General features: G+C 41.7%; 1 protein-coding gene across 3 annotated transcripts in view; it reads left to right on the forward strand.

Moving 5' to 3' along the window:
• The first annotated feature begins 5292 nt into the window (after window positions 1–5292).
• The window catches only part of MAPK8 (mitogen-activated protein kinase 8), a 78002-nt gene continuing 70019 nt past the window's right edge, over window positions 5293–13275 (forward strand). For all 3 annotated transcript variants that reach the window (XM_090279512.1, XM_090279511.1, XM_090279513.1), the window contains exon 1: window positions 5293–5432. The gene's annotated coding sequence lies outside the window, so the exon portion shown is untranslated. The remainder of the gene's footprint in view (window positions 5433–13275) is intronic.

Genomic DNA, 13275 nt, shown 5'->3' on the forward strand with positions numbered 1-13275 from the left:
CTAGAAATACAGGCAGACTTCCTTTGATTGTGATTAACTTGGTTGAGATTCACAGATGTTGCAGTTTTTACAAATTGAAATTAAGACCCTCCACTTGCAAAATGATGATTACAACTCGCTTTACTGCAGTTATCTGGAACTGAATCCACAATATCTCTGAGGTATGCCTGTACTGGGAGACCTCCTTAAAACACAGAGGGCTGGGCCCCTCTCTTAAGGCTTCTAATTCAGCATGCCTGGTATAAGTCTGAAAATCTGCATCTCCAACAAGTTCCTGGATAATGCTGATGTTGCTGGTCTGGGGACCAAAATTTGAGAACCAACATCTTAGAGGAATAAATGCTGACTGTTCTTTCCATGAAAACATGCATGTGTACTCAGTCTACCAGCTGGTTTGTCTCTCTTGTGTGCATCTAGAAGCCATGTGTATGTAAGGGTGAAGGAAAAAAGAAAGCGCAAGCAAAGAGAAGGGTGGTACTTGTAAGTTCAAAGAACCACCCACTTCTATCTCTACTTATTTTGTTTAAGTTGTGACTGAGCAACTCTGGTCATTTTTCATCCTGTCCCACTCCTGACAAAATAAGCTGCAGGTTTTCCGCAGTTAAAAAGATAATTTGCAATATGAGCAGTCATGTTTTCTCTGTTTGTGCAACCAGAGACTGAACTGCTCCCTCTGGAGACAGCAGGCTCTACCTTGAAAAAGCTGGGAAAAGCATCCCAGAGTTAGAGGGTGACTTATTGAGAAGCTAAATTTGTTTCTCCTGTGGAGGGAGAATTAGACTTGATCCAAGGGCCTCGATGGGAAGCCACATGGGTTGAAAGTGAGGCTTAAGGAGGAGGTTGGCGGAGTGGAAAGAAAGGATGTATCCTTAAAGATGCCCTGCTACAGGCCTCTGTAAGTCCTCTCTCCTCACCACCCCTGGACTGAGGTCAGGAAACAAGAACGTGAAATAAAGTTTCAACTTTTATTTTCTGCACCCTTCAAGAGAAAGGTGTAAGAGCCACCTGACATTCTTGCCAAAGGCTCAACTCCATCAATGTGTGTGTGTTGGGTGGGGAGAGGGTTCTGGGGAGAATGACAATGAAAGAAATGCTCTGGGACTTCCAGCCGAGATGGAGGCTTAGACTGACACACTCGGTCTCCCTCCACAACTAAGAAGGAATACAACTACCTCAAAACAAAAGATAACTAGAAATTCCATAAAATAAAACTATATGGAAGCCCAACGTATGAAGTTATAAACCAGTGGTGCTCATCCGGACCGGTAGGAGGGGCAAGAAAACGTGGTGCTGTCCGTGGTAGCAGTGGGGATATCGGCAGGACTGAGAGAAACACCAGAGGAGCAAGCCTGGCCGCAGTCGGGTCCGGCAGCTCGCGATCCCAATGCTGGTGAGGGCTGACCCCCCATTGCCTCGGACACAGAGGCCCAGAGAGTGGGGGTGACGGATCCCGGTCTCTCAGTGGAGAGTAAAGGCAAGAATCCATCTTGGACCCCTGCCCCCACACAAAGCGCCACAGTGCAGCAAAATAGGTCGTGGATCGCCGCCCGTTGCTTATCGCCACCGGTCGCCAGGCAGTGACGAATGCAGGGGGCTCCACCCCCTATAGCCTGCCTGGGAAGCAAAGCTAAACACAAATCTGTTAGAATGAAGCAGACAATGATTGAAATTCAGGTGACGCAGCTCACCAGGCAACAGATGCGAGAGCCGACAGAAGAACAAATAAAAAATCTTTCTAAGGCTCAGTTCAGAGCTATAGTTATAAGGTGGCTTACAGAATTAACAAAAGATTTGGAACAAGACAGGAAAGGAACTAAAACTACTCATACTGAAACGAACGAAAACACATATGAGACAAGTGGTGAGGAAATAAAATCCAAAGATCAAATCAACAAACCGGAACATAGGGAAGGAACAAACAGACAACCAGTGCAGAAAGAGGAAACAAAAAGTAAGGAAAATGAGGAGAGGCTCAGAAACCTCTGGGACAGCTATAAGCGATCAAACATTCGGATAATAGGATTGCCAGAGGGCGAAGAAGAACTAGAAATTGAAAAATTATGTGAAAAAATAATGAAGCAGAACTTCCCGAACTTGGGGAAGGAAATACTTTCAGATCCAGAAAGCACAGAGAGTTCCAGAACAACGACCCAGGGAGAACCACACCAAGACACATTATAATCAAATAGTCAAAAATTAAAGATAAATAGATAATCTTAAAAGCAGCAAGAGAGAAGAAAAGAATTATGTACAAAGGGGTCCCAAATAGGCTATCAGTGGATTTCTCAAAAGAGACCCTGCAGGCAAGAAGGGACTGGCAAGAAATATTCGAAGTAATGAAAAGCAAAACCCTACAGCCACGAATACTCTATCCAGAGAAACTGTCATTCAGAATAGAAGGGCAGAGAAAGTGCTTCCAGGACAAAGTAAAACTGAAGGAGTTCATTAGATCCAAACCACTATTACATGAGATGTTAAAGGGACTGGCTTAGAAGAAGGAGAATCAAAACTATGAACATTAAAATGAAAACTGCATCACAACAACCAACAACAGAAGCTAGGGAATCCAAACAAGGGCAAACTAAATAGGCAATGAGAGTGGAAAAAGAACTATAGATATGGGGAACATATTGGGGGGAGGTCAGCAGGGAGGAGGAAGAGGGAAAGGGAGGGAGATGGTACAGGAATTAAGAAGCGTAGTAAGAGGGAATGGAGTAGACAGGAAGAGGTTGAGAAGAACTATACACAGCCAATGGACATGGACTAAAAGAGGGGGACAACTGGAGGGAGGGGGGCCACCGGGTGGAGGGGAGCAGAGGGCAAAGAAATTGGGACAACTATAACAAAATAATCAATAAAACATATTTAAAAAAAAAGAAATGTTCTGGACAGGGTGCAACCTCTTCCTGACCATCCCTCAGGGTTCCAGCAAAAAGGAGAGAAGGGGATGCTTCAAGCCCCTTAAACCCAGTTTCTGCTGGAGCCCTGAGGGATGATCAAGAAGAGGTTGCACCATTCTAATATACTTTTGGTTCTAAGACCTCCAGGATTTCACACTCCTCTTATATTAGATATTATTAATCACTCTTGTCTTCTTGTTTCCCTCTTTCCTTCTACCTCCCTGGCAGCTGTTTTACAGCCTTATCCCCTCCATAGCCATTTAATTCTGAAGTTCCTCAAGATCTGCTCCTGGCCTTCTTCTCTTCTTGTTCACTGCTCTCTCTCCCTCAGGCCAGCCTAAGCTAACTCATCCTTACCCAAGGCTTCAAGTCATGAATATCTGTCGATGATTCATCTCTTATCTACCTGAGCTCAGCTCTGTATACCCAACTGCTTGACATCTCTCTTGGGTAGATGAAAAACCTTCAAACTACCTGCTTTCATGATTTTTTCACTCAGTCCCTGCCCTCTTGCCATCTCAGTGAACCAGCACCAACATCCATCCTTACCCACAAGCAAGAAACCTATGTCTTTTTCTTGATGATTCCCTCTCCTTCACCGTCCACCTAACCCATCACCACCTTCTGTGCACTGAATCTCCTAAATGGTCCTCAGAGCCTTCCTCTTACTGTTTCCATGACTGTCCCCTAGACCAGGCCTCTACCTCTGCCATTTAGGCCACTTAAGATGCCATTCTGACCATGCCATGTCCTTTGCAGAAGCATGTCATGGGCTTCCCATTGCACTTAGGAGAAAGAAGAGATGTTCAACATGGGTAGATGGCTGCACTAGGTTTATTTGTTTGTTTTTTCCATTCTTCCCAACTTCATCTAATAGCTCCTTTGTTCTTCCAGCAGCACTGGCCTTTCCTCAATTTTTCCAACTCACCCTGTTCCATTTTTCACAGGTCCCTTGCACACCAGGTTACCTCTGTTTGAAATGTTTTCTATCTAGTTAAATCTATTTTCAGCTCAAGATGCAGTTACTTAATTATCAATTTCCTGGCTTTATTAATTGTATCAATTGGTTTCATAATACTATATGTATCTATATCAAGTTCTATCAATATTATATGCATTGATCATTTTGTATTTGCTTAAATGTTATTTCCATATCACAGTGCTTAAGTCTGTTGGCTCCATTGTGTTGCCAGTGCTAGCACAGTGCTTGCCACAGAATTAAGCTGTAGATAATTATTGGAGAAATAAAGAAAGGAAATGAAGCCTGAGAAGGAGCGAGGGGATGGGGAGAGAATAAATGAATGAATGCTCAAATCTATATTCCACTTCAGAATCATTAGAAACAGCTCAGCCCAAAATGACACGGGAAGATAGTCTCTCTGAGTTCATTCATTTATTCAACAAAGTTAGGTTTGTTATTTATTCATTATTAAAGTAACATTTTTTATTATGAAAATAACTGTTCCATTTGGAAATCATGAAAAAATTACCCAAACTGTAAAAGGAAAAGCCAATTCGCTTTTTATTCCACAATCTAATGATGAACTGTTAAAATAATTTGGCATATTTCTTTACAGGCTTTTCTTATGTATATATAGCCTATAAGTAGGGTCATTATATTTATATATAATTGCTTCTTTCTCTTAATAGGAACATTTTCTTGCGTTAAGAATTCCTCGAACACATCAAAGTTACATTGTTAAAATGCATTTTATTGCATGGATGTAGGTAGTTTAGACACCTTTTCACTCATTGTTGGATATTTAAGGACTAGCCAATTTGTTATTTCTATAGCTAACATATACGCTTTTTGAGGTCCCAGAGATAAATAGGTAATACATAGACTCTGGTAGGAGGTGGACTTTGGGAAAACAGGAAGCAGCTTTTTCAGGTGGCTTAAAAGAACACTTACTTGCTTCCGGGTTGCTGCGCTCCGGGCAGGTGTTTTCAGAATGTAATACATTGTCGGTCAAGGTAACGAGTTCTTAGTCTCTTAAGTGTGTGCCTGCTCCTCAGGCTGCTTTGGCTTCATCACACCTGACCGCCAAATCCTGGGGCGAAGAGCATCTGAGGCTTAGGCTCCGACTAGCAGACAGCCCTCGGCCAGCTGCGGAGCTCTACGACCACGCGCCGCCACGTGCCAGGAACGGGACCCCGTCCCCGCCCTCCCCTCACTCCCCACCGTGCCCCCATCAGGAAGCTCACAGAGGCTCGCCCGCTGCTCCTCCTCCAGGAGACCTCCGCAAGTCCTCCCGGCCACCTGAGTAGCCCCACCCCCCAGACTGCGGGCCCCGCCCCCGCAATCCGGGCCCCGGGGCTCGCGAGGCGCAGAGGCGGTGCCCGGCGCGATGACGTAACCGGGCGTGCGCGGTGACGGCCCGCGTCCCTGTTACTCAGCGGAGCGGCCGGGGCCGGACGACGCGCTCCGGAAGGCAGAGCAGTGAGCTCCGCTGGGTAACGGCCGCGGCGACCTACCTGACAGCATTGGTCTTCGCCAGAGGGCTTTCCTGTCCCCATTCGCTGTGCTGCCGGGTAAGTGCGGAGGACGCCCCAGAACCAGTCGGCCGACGGCCCCGCCGTGTTTGTTATTGTGCCGCCGCCTCTGCCGCCGTCTTCTCGGTCGTGACCCCCTCCCAGGAGTGGGGGCGGGAGCGCGCAGGGGGGCGCGCGGCGGGTGGGGGCGGCGCGGGAACAATAGCGGCCTGGGAGGCGGGGACCGGCCTGGGGTTTGGGGATGCGGGACCCTTGCATGCCCCAGCCAGCCGCCTCCAATCTGTCGCCCCAGCTCCGCCAGCCAGTCCTCGCAAGGGTCCCACGTCCACGTCGAGAGGGGGAAATGGAGCGGTGGAGGTGGGGGAAGGTGGGGGGAGGCAAGTTCCGAAACACTTTGGCGAAGGTGGGAACTGAGGCGCCTGGGTGACGCGCCGCGCCGTAGCTATCATCCTCCCGCCGTGGGCACCCGCGGAGAGCGCTGGGCTCACCCGGTGCCAACACCTGCCCACGCTTCACGGGCACAGTGTTTTGTTTCTCGGTGGTTTCTTTGTGCTAACGTTTTGGACGAGCGCAGCGCGGAACAAGGCTGGGGTGGCCTTCAGCTCTGGGCTGCAAGGGAGAGCCCGGGCCCTTGGCTTGGGTGGGAGGTGTTCATCATCAAGCTCAGGCATCTTCAGTGGTTAGCGCGCATTTCTCTTAAGGGTCATTTGCCGGTGACCTTTGACTTTTTCACCCCACCCTACCTCCCATCGCTTTTTGTTGTACTTGTGTTCCTGATCCTTAGGTGATAGATCCAAGTCCATTTTAAAGTACTTTAATTAACACTTTTAATTTTAATTTCTGAACGTGCCTCATCACATGTTTACTGTGAACTTAACATGCTGAGTGCCTGATAACAATGTCCAGTTGTTACTATTTTAATCTTTGAAATTCAGTGATCTTTCCAGTAGAATTCTAGTCTGTCAGTCCCAGTACCTTCTTGGCAATTAGAACATCTGATTCATTCATTCATTTATTCTGCAACTGTTCAGTACTGTATCAACCATGGTTGTTGGTGCCAATTCAGACGCCAACAGGGATCCCCAATCTGGGATGCAATGAAGAAGAAAACTTTATTCACTGCAAACAACTCAATAGTGCTACAGCAGGATGTCAAAACAGCACAGCTGTAGAACATCTCTGGGGCCAGGCCCCTTTCCTGAAGGTCTCCTGGGCTCACCATTCAGTGTTTCAGCTCACCTAGGGGTACAGAGTTCAGTCTCTATCCTGAGTCACAGGGACACTAACTTACACGGACAGAAGTTGCCTCCTCTGGTTCCTGATTGGTCTATCCTCATGCAGAACCATGGCACTTTGGCCCAAAAGGTACTGTCCTGATTGGTTAGAATAGAGTTGCTCTGATGGATTAGAGCCTGTGCAGCTCTCATTAGATGGGGAAAGTCTCAGAACTGTTTGTTAGAATAGGACTCCAGGAACTCTTTCATATGGGCTGCCTTAGATGGCAGAAGTACAGAGCAGGCAGACAGTAGTGCGAAGACACGTAGTGCAGAACAGAGGCAGGCTTCTCCGCAAAGTGCAGTTTGTGTGAGAGGCCCCTGTGCAGAAATGGCTGCTAGGCTTCTGCTTTTTTCATTTGAGCTCCCTTAACCACCAGGAGACTCTTAGTATGTGTGTGTTGTTTTTTTTTCTTCAGAGTTCACAAGAGTTTGAAGGCAAAAAATACCCTTTAATGGAAAATGATGCCTTAAAATATAATAGACATACTTATTTTTAAATTGAATTTATTGGTGTGATATTGGTTAATAAAATTATATAGGTTTCAGGTGTACGTACACTTCTATAATACATCACTTATATATTGCATTGTATGTTCACTTCCCCAAGTCAAGTCTCCTTCTATCATTGTTAATCCCCCCCACCGGCGCTCCCCCCCGCCCCCTTTACTTTGTTCTACCTCCTCCTACCCCCTTTCCCTTTGGTAATCACCATACTATTGTCAGTGTCTGTGACTTTTTTTTTTCTTAATTCTTCACCTTTTGCCCACAGCCTCCCGACCCCCCTCCCCTCTGACATGTCAGTTTGTGCTCTGTATCTATGAATCTATTTTTGTTTTGCTTGTTAGTTTATTTTGTTCATTAGATTCCATGTTTAATGAAATCATATGGTATTTGTCTTTCTCTGACTGGCTTATCTCACTTTGCATAATGCTCTCCAGGTCCATTCGCAAGAGGTAAGAGTTCCTTCTTTTTTATGGCCAAGTAATTAAAAGAATATACGGGATGCACCCCTATATTCATTGCAACATTATTTATAATAGCCGTGATTTGGAAGTAGTCCAGGTGAGTGGGTAAAAAAGCTGTGTTACATTTACACAATAGATGTACCTTTAAATGAGGTGGTTATACAGGGTGAGGCAAAAGTAGGTTTATAGTTGTGAGTAGGCAAAACATAGTTTATTCTTGTATTATTTATTAATAAAATTCTATTATTTTCCATATGAACAACTATAAACCTGCTTTTCCCCCCACCCTGTATAAGTGATGTGTGTTAAGATAACAGTTTTATTCTGGATCATTTGACTATCTTTTAGTAGTAGACCTGGAACTTCTAGTGTAATGTTATATTAGGAAGTAGAGTTTGATTTGATCTAAATATACAACAGCTTTTATTTATTTCCAAATTTAACTTTTCAGTCTTAGAGCCTTACTTATGTCCTTACGGTCTTTTGTAATGTTTACCTCAGATTTTCCTGCTGTGGCTTAAGCCTAGGAGGTCAGATGCTGTAAGTGAACAAGTTTAGTTCTGTGCTTGACCAAAGCAAGCAGTCAAAATGGGACTTCTTTAAGGACAGTCCTGTCCTGCATCTGTGTCTCCAGCTCCTAGCCTGAAATATTAGTAAATGTTCAATAAAAGCCAGACTGATGAAAAGCTCTTTACAATTGATAGTATTTAAAATCAAATCTTAAAAAGACAGTAACAACATTTAATGTTCTCTGTAAAGTCTTGGAAGTATTATGCACACTGTCACTTCTAAATGACTAAATAATCAATTCATATATATTTTCTGTCCTGGCAGTAATGGCTTTTGAATTACTTCAGTATGAATTATGTTTTTATCACTTTTAAACCATTCACTATCCTAAAATAAAACTTTGTCTAAAATGTGTCTGTGTATTACCTACCTCTCTCTCTCTCACACACAATGATATTTCAATAGAATCTAAATTGGTTGTATTTATTCTTTTGTGAGTATTATGTAAAAAGTTTCTGATGATTTCTTTAAGTTGGAAAAGTTAGAAAAAAGGAAAACTGCATACAAATTTTATTGGGAATATTTAATTTCCAATAACATGTTAGAAGTGGTTAATTTTAAGTTCTCCCTTTTACTAATACTATTGGTGAAGCATTTAAGCCTAAAACTCAAAATAATATCAGGTTGTTCAAGTACATTTCATTTCCAGTTACTATGTAAATTAATTTTAGTATTTGTTTTGGATATGAAAGCACTTGGGGTGAGTTTATTATCTGATGTTAGAGAACAGATAAAGAAATAAGAAAATGATACTTTATTAAAATAATGGATGAGAATCTTATGATACCAAACCTTTATTGCTTTACCTAGTTAGGGACTTCAGATTCCAGTAAGGGTTATTGATACAAATCCTTTAGCAGTAAATCACTGTCAGGCTACATGTGAAACCAAAGTTTTCTTGGTTTCTGTTTTCTGTTGGTTTTTTAAAATAACAGCATTGTCGAGATATAATTTAAATACCATAAAATTTACCCTTTTAGAGTGTATATCGCTACTAATTCCAGAACATTTTTGTCATTCCCTATTCCCCTCTAAATGATGTTTAAAGGGAAAGCTAGCACTAATTCTGTTAGTAAGTATATTCCATTAATGTGTTTGAAAAGGACTACCTGTAAGTGTCCTGGTAGACTTAGATCTTGGGAGAAAGGCCACTTGGAAAGGAAATTAGTTTAAAAATAAATTCACCCACAATTAATAAGGTCAGAATCTTGACTATTTGCTCAATGACTAATATTATGGAAATCACCTTGTGAAGATGCTAGTGAAACAACTTGAAGTAATTAAGTTACTAGTCAAACTATTCTAGTTGTAATTCTTGTTAGTCTACTTTGTCATTAAATTGAGTTTTGACATATTTAGTCATCTAGATAAGTTGAGATGCTTTGTGGCACCTGTAGAAGTGTGATGTCTGACATTAAGATGCCAGCTCTCTAGAGGCCTCTGGTCAAGTCAGTGGTATGGATAGTAAGTAGCCTTTCTAATTCATGTAGTGCAAGGAAGTCATTATAGCCACATAGCTTTAGATATGAATCATTTGCTTACTTCAGTGAGCTGTGATGCTTATTATCTTAGTCATGAGCTTTGTCTTCTTATTCTAATGCAGATTAACTTGAACTTTGATTTTAGAAATGAGTTCTGAGTCAATAGACTTATTACCTAAAAGGTTACAGGAATATTAAGGGTTACAGGAATATTAAGTGTTACTCTGTCCGTCAGGGCAGTCGGACCTAGGTTCACTTCTCAGTTCTATCATCTGGACTTTGTCATCAGCAAGCTCTAGAGCCTTCAACAAGTTGTTTAACCTTTTTTGGTACAGAACTCTGAGACTGTAGACTGTTGGAACTTTTATTATTATTTTTTTAATGTAAAGATTGTTCCCCAGATAGGTGGTTCTTCAGAAGACATACTGGGACAAAAAGAACCTTATTAAGTGATAATCCAAGATCCCATGTTAAGAACAGCAATGAGAATTAGACTTTTTGTAATTTTCAGAAGGCAAATTGTTGAGTCAGATATTTTCTGTAATATTTATACTTATAAATCAAATAAAAAGCTTCACCATAAGCTGGAAGTTGTTTCACTTGTTTAGTAACAAGACTCTGCTCTCAGAGACTTAGTGGAAGTGTAACAGAACCCCTGGGCTCTCAGATTGAAACAGAACCCAAAGGCTGTTTTGTTAGGGGCCCGATTGCCCGCCGCCAGAATTATAACTCTCAATACCAGAGTTTAGTGAAAAGAAAAAGAATTGTTTATTTAATAGTTATATAGATTTAGATCATTAGCGGTTTTCTGCCGTTAAGTCTTATATTCCTTAAAACACCCACAAACACACATTTCTGCCTCCCCCTACCAAACTACCAAACGGAGGCTAGTTTTAGAAAAGTTAGAGATACCGTTTCCCTACTTCCGAGACACAGTTTAGCTTTACTGGTAGCTGCCAATCATTCGATTCTGATTGGGGAGGCTTTGTCTGTGTTATGGTGTCCACCAGCTTTTAATCCAGAACCTCGTGGATTTCCCAGCCTCCTTGTAAACTACGTGGAGTTTTCCCTTCTTAAAGCAGCATGGTGTCCCCTTCTCAAAACCGCATGGTGTGTGTGGTTAAAATGTCTGCCGCTTATTTTTAAATCCCTGACTGCGTCCTGTGATGCAGTGGGAATGGTACCCAGTTCTGACCGTTCACAGAACCTCACGCAGGCTCTGTAAGCTCTTTCAGTACCATCCCACAGTCCAAGACCCCTCCCATCTTCTTGAGGTCTTGGAAGCATCAAAGCCATTTGTGTAACAAAGACACCAGCCACTAGCCCCAGGCATGTGAAGGCATCCTGAAAGCTGCTTCCTTTTCCTCATCCCCCCAGCCGCAAGCTCTGGGGGTTTTTGGACACCCCCATTCTGTAACAGAAGGTGTGAAAATGAAGAATTTATTAGCCTTAGGAAGCTTATGATCAGGGATGGGACTTAAGGCATGGCACAACAGTGAATTTATGTACTTTTAAAAGAGTTATGTGAGTTCTTCTATTCCAAATCTCTGGGCAGGCTAAATTTCATTGAAATTTAGTATTTAAAATTATATGTGAGTATGATAAGGCCTTTTAGAAAACTTAATAGCTGCCATTCTTTTTCAAGGTGGTGGGTTATATCACACTCTAGTGATTATAGTACAAATATATGTTGGCGTATCCTGTTACCCTTTGGTTAAGATCTAACAATTCTTTAGATGGTTAAGGAGACCGAACTTAATAGTGGTTGCTAGCATGGGCTTTAGGGTTAGCCCTGAGTTCCAATTCATGCTTCAAATCTATCTAACTATATGGCATAAGCTAGTTTAGGTTATGTAACAACTTTTGACCTATTTTGTTATCTGTCAAATGAGAATAATAATAGTACACAATCTCACAGGACTGTGAAGTTTAAATAAGGTACTACATTTACAGTGCCTGGAACACTAGATGTAAGCATTCAGGAAATTTTAGCTATTGTTACCACTTATTATTTTGAACTTAGAAAAAACTGCTAAGTGCCAAGTAAATTTAAAACCAACTTGATGTACAGTATACATTCACATTCTGCAGAATATGCCCATTGTTTCCCTCTGCATTTCTGAGGAGTTTTTCTTCAAATTTGATTGTCTCATCTAATCTGAACCGACTGAAATGATTAAATATTTGGACCAGTAATCCTTTCTGCCTTAAAAATTGGAACTGTTCCCAAAGCATATATTAAAAGTAAATATTTTTGCTTCATTTTCTGATACAAAGTTTTTTTTGCCTCTTTACCTCTCCCTATTGCAGAGAATTGCCTAAGCTTTCCTCAGTTTATTTTTATAGATATTTAATGGAATGGGAAACCAGGAGCTGGGAATAGCTTTATCATGTGCTCACATTTGAAGAAAACAGAATGCTGTCTGTTCTTTTAAATTTAATCTTATTGGGATCTTTGTTTTTATATGAAGATTGAAAATTTATCAGAGACCTGGTAACCACACCAGTTAATTAAGCATTTTCTAGAGGTTTAGAAAAATGAGGGCGGTAATGTGGAAATATTATATTTTTTATGTTTTTCTAAGTTTTCTGTGTAGTGTTTCTATTTTTATAGCAATACATCAAATTTCTTGCTCCTTCTTGAGACAACTATGAAATGACGCTGGGTTTGCACAGGAAATATTTATTGAGACTAAATATTAATAGGTATTTATTAAGTGATGTGAGAGCCAGCCAATCTCTATTTTTAGTGAGCCTAACTTGATGAGAGATAAGGACAAACATAAGTGCATTTATGTCCTAACAAAATGAACCAAATATTGTTAGGCATTTTATTAGGAATTTTTTTAGTCATTAGGCCTGATAGCGGGACTTTGGAACATTTGGGGACATCCAAACTTTGCACTTCTGACTGCTGAGAAGCCTGAGCCCCAGCGTATTTCTGGAACCACTAGAAAAGAAAAAACAGCTCCTCCTTTTAAATTATACTTACACTAGAGAAACCACGGAAAACAATATGCTTTCTCTCCTAATTTCCGTTTAAAAGTCAGAGTGTAGTACAGATTAGTCAAAATCTAAATCATAAGAAAAGGTGAACCTTATAGTCACCTCATTTATTTTGGAACAAAGTAAGGTATCAAAATAAGTGTATGAAAAGCACACAGTAGAAAAGATGCTACTCAAGTACTAACTGAGTCCTCAAACTCTTCTTTATTAAAGCTCTGAACACTTAAGACTAGATCTGTGCTGGTAGCACTTTCTTAAGGCTTTTCTAATATTGAGAAGAGTGGGCTTCACTGCATCCTGTTGCTGAGAGACCCAAGCCCCAACGTATTTCTGGGGACACTAAAACAGACCGCACCGCACCTGCTATGCTTGGCACAAGACATCAAAAACATCAGTGTTGCTATTTTCTAAAAGCTGTTAATGGGAGTGGAAACTCACCATTCCCTGACTTGCTCCTGAGAGGGTACTAACTCTGAAACAGCGTTTGGGTCAACCAAAAGTGAGATAAAGGAAAGCTGCCATTGTATAGACTTCCCTGTAAGTTAAGAAAGGTCAGTTATGGTGTAAACAAATAAAAACCAAA

Source organism: Furipterus horrens, unplaced genomic scaffold (assembly GCF_987537825.1).
Source record: "Furipterus horrens unplaced genomic scaffold, mFurHor1.1.pri manual_scaffold_5, whole genome shotgun sequence".
Lineage (NCBI taxonomy): Eukaryota > Metazoa > Chordata > Mammalia > Chiroptera > Furipteridae > Furipterus > Furipterus horrens.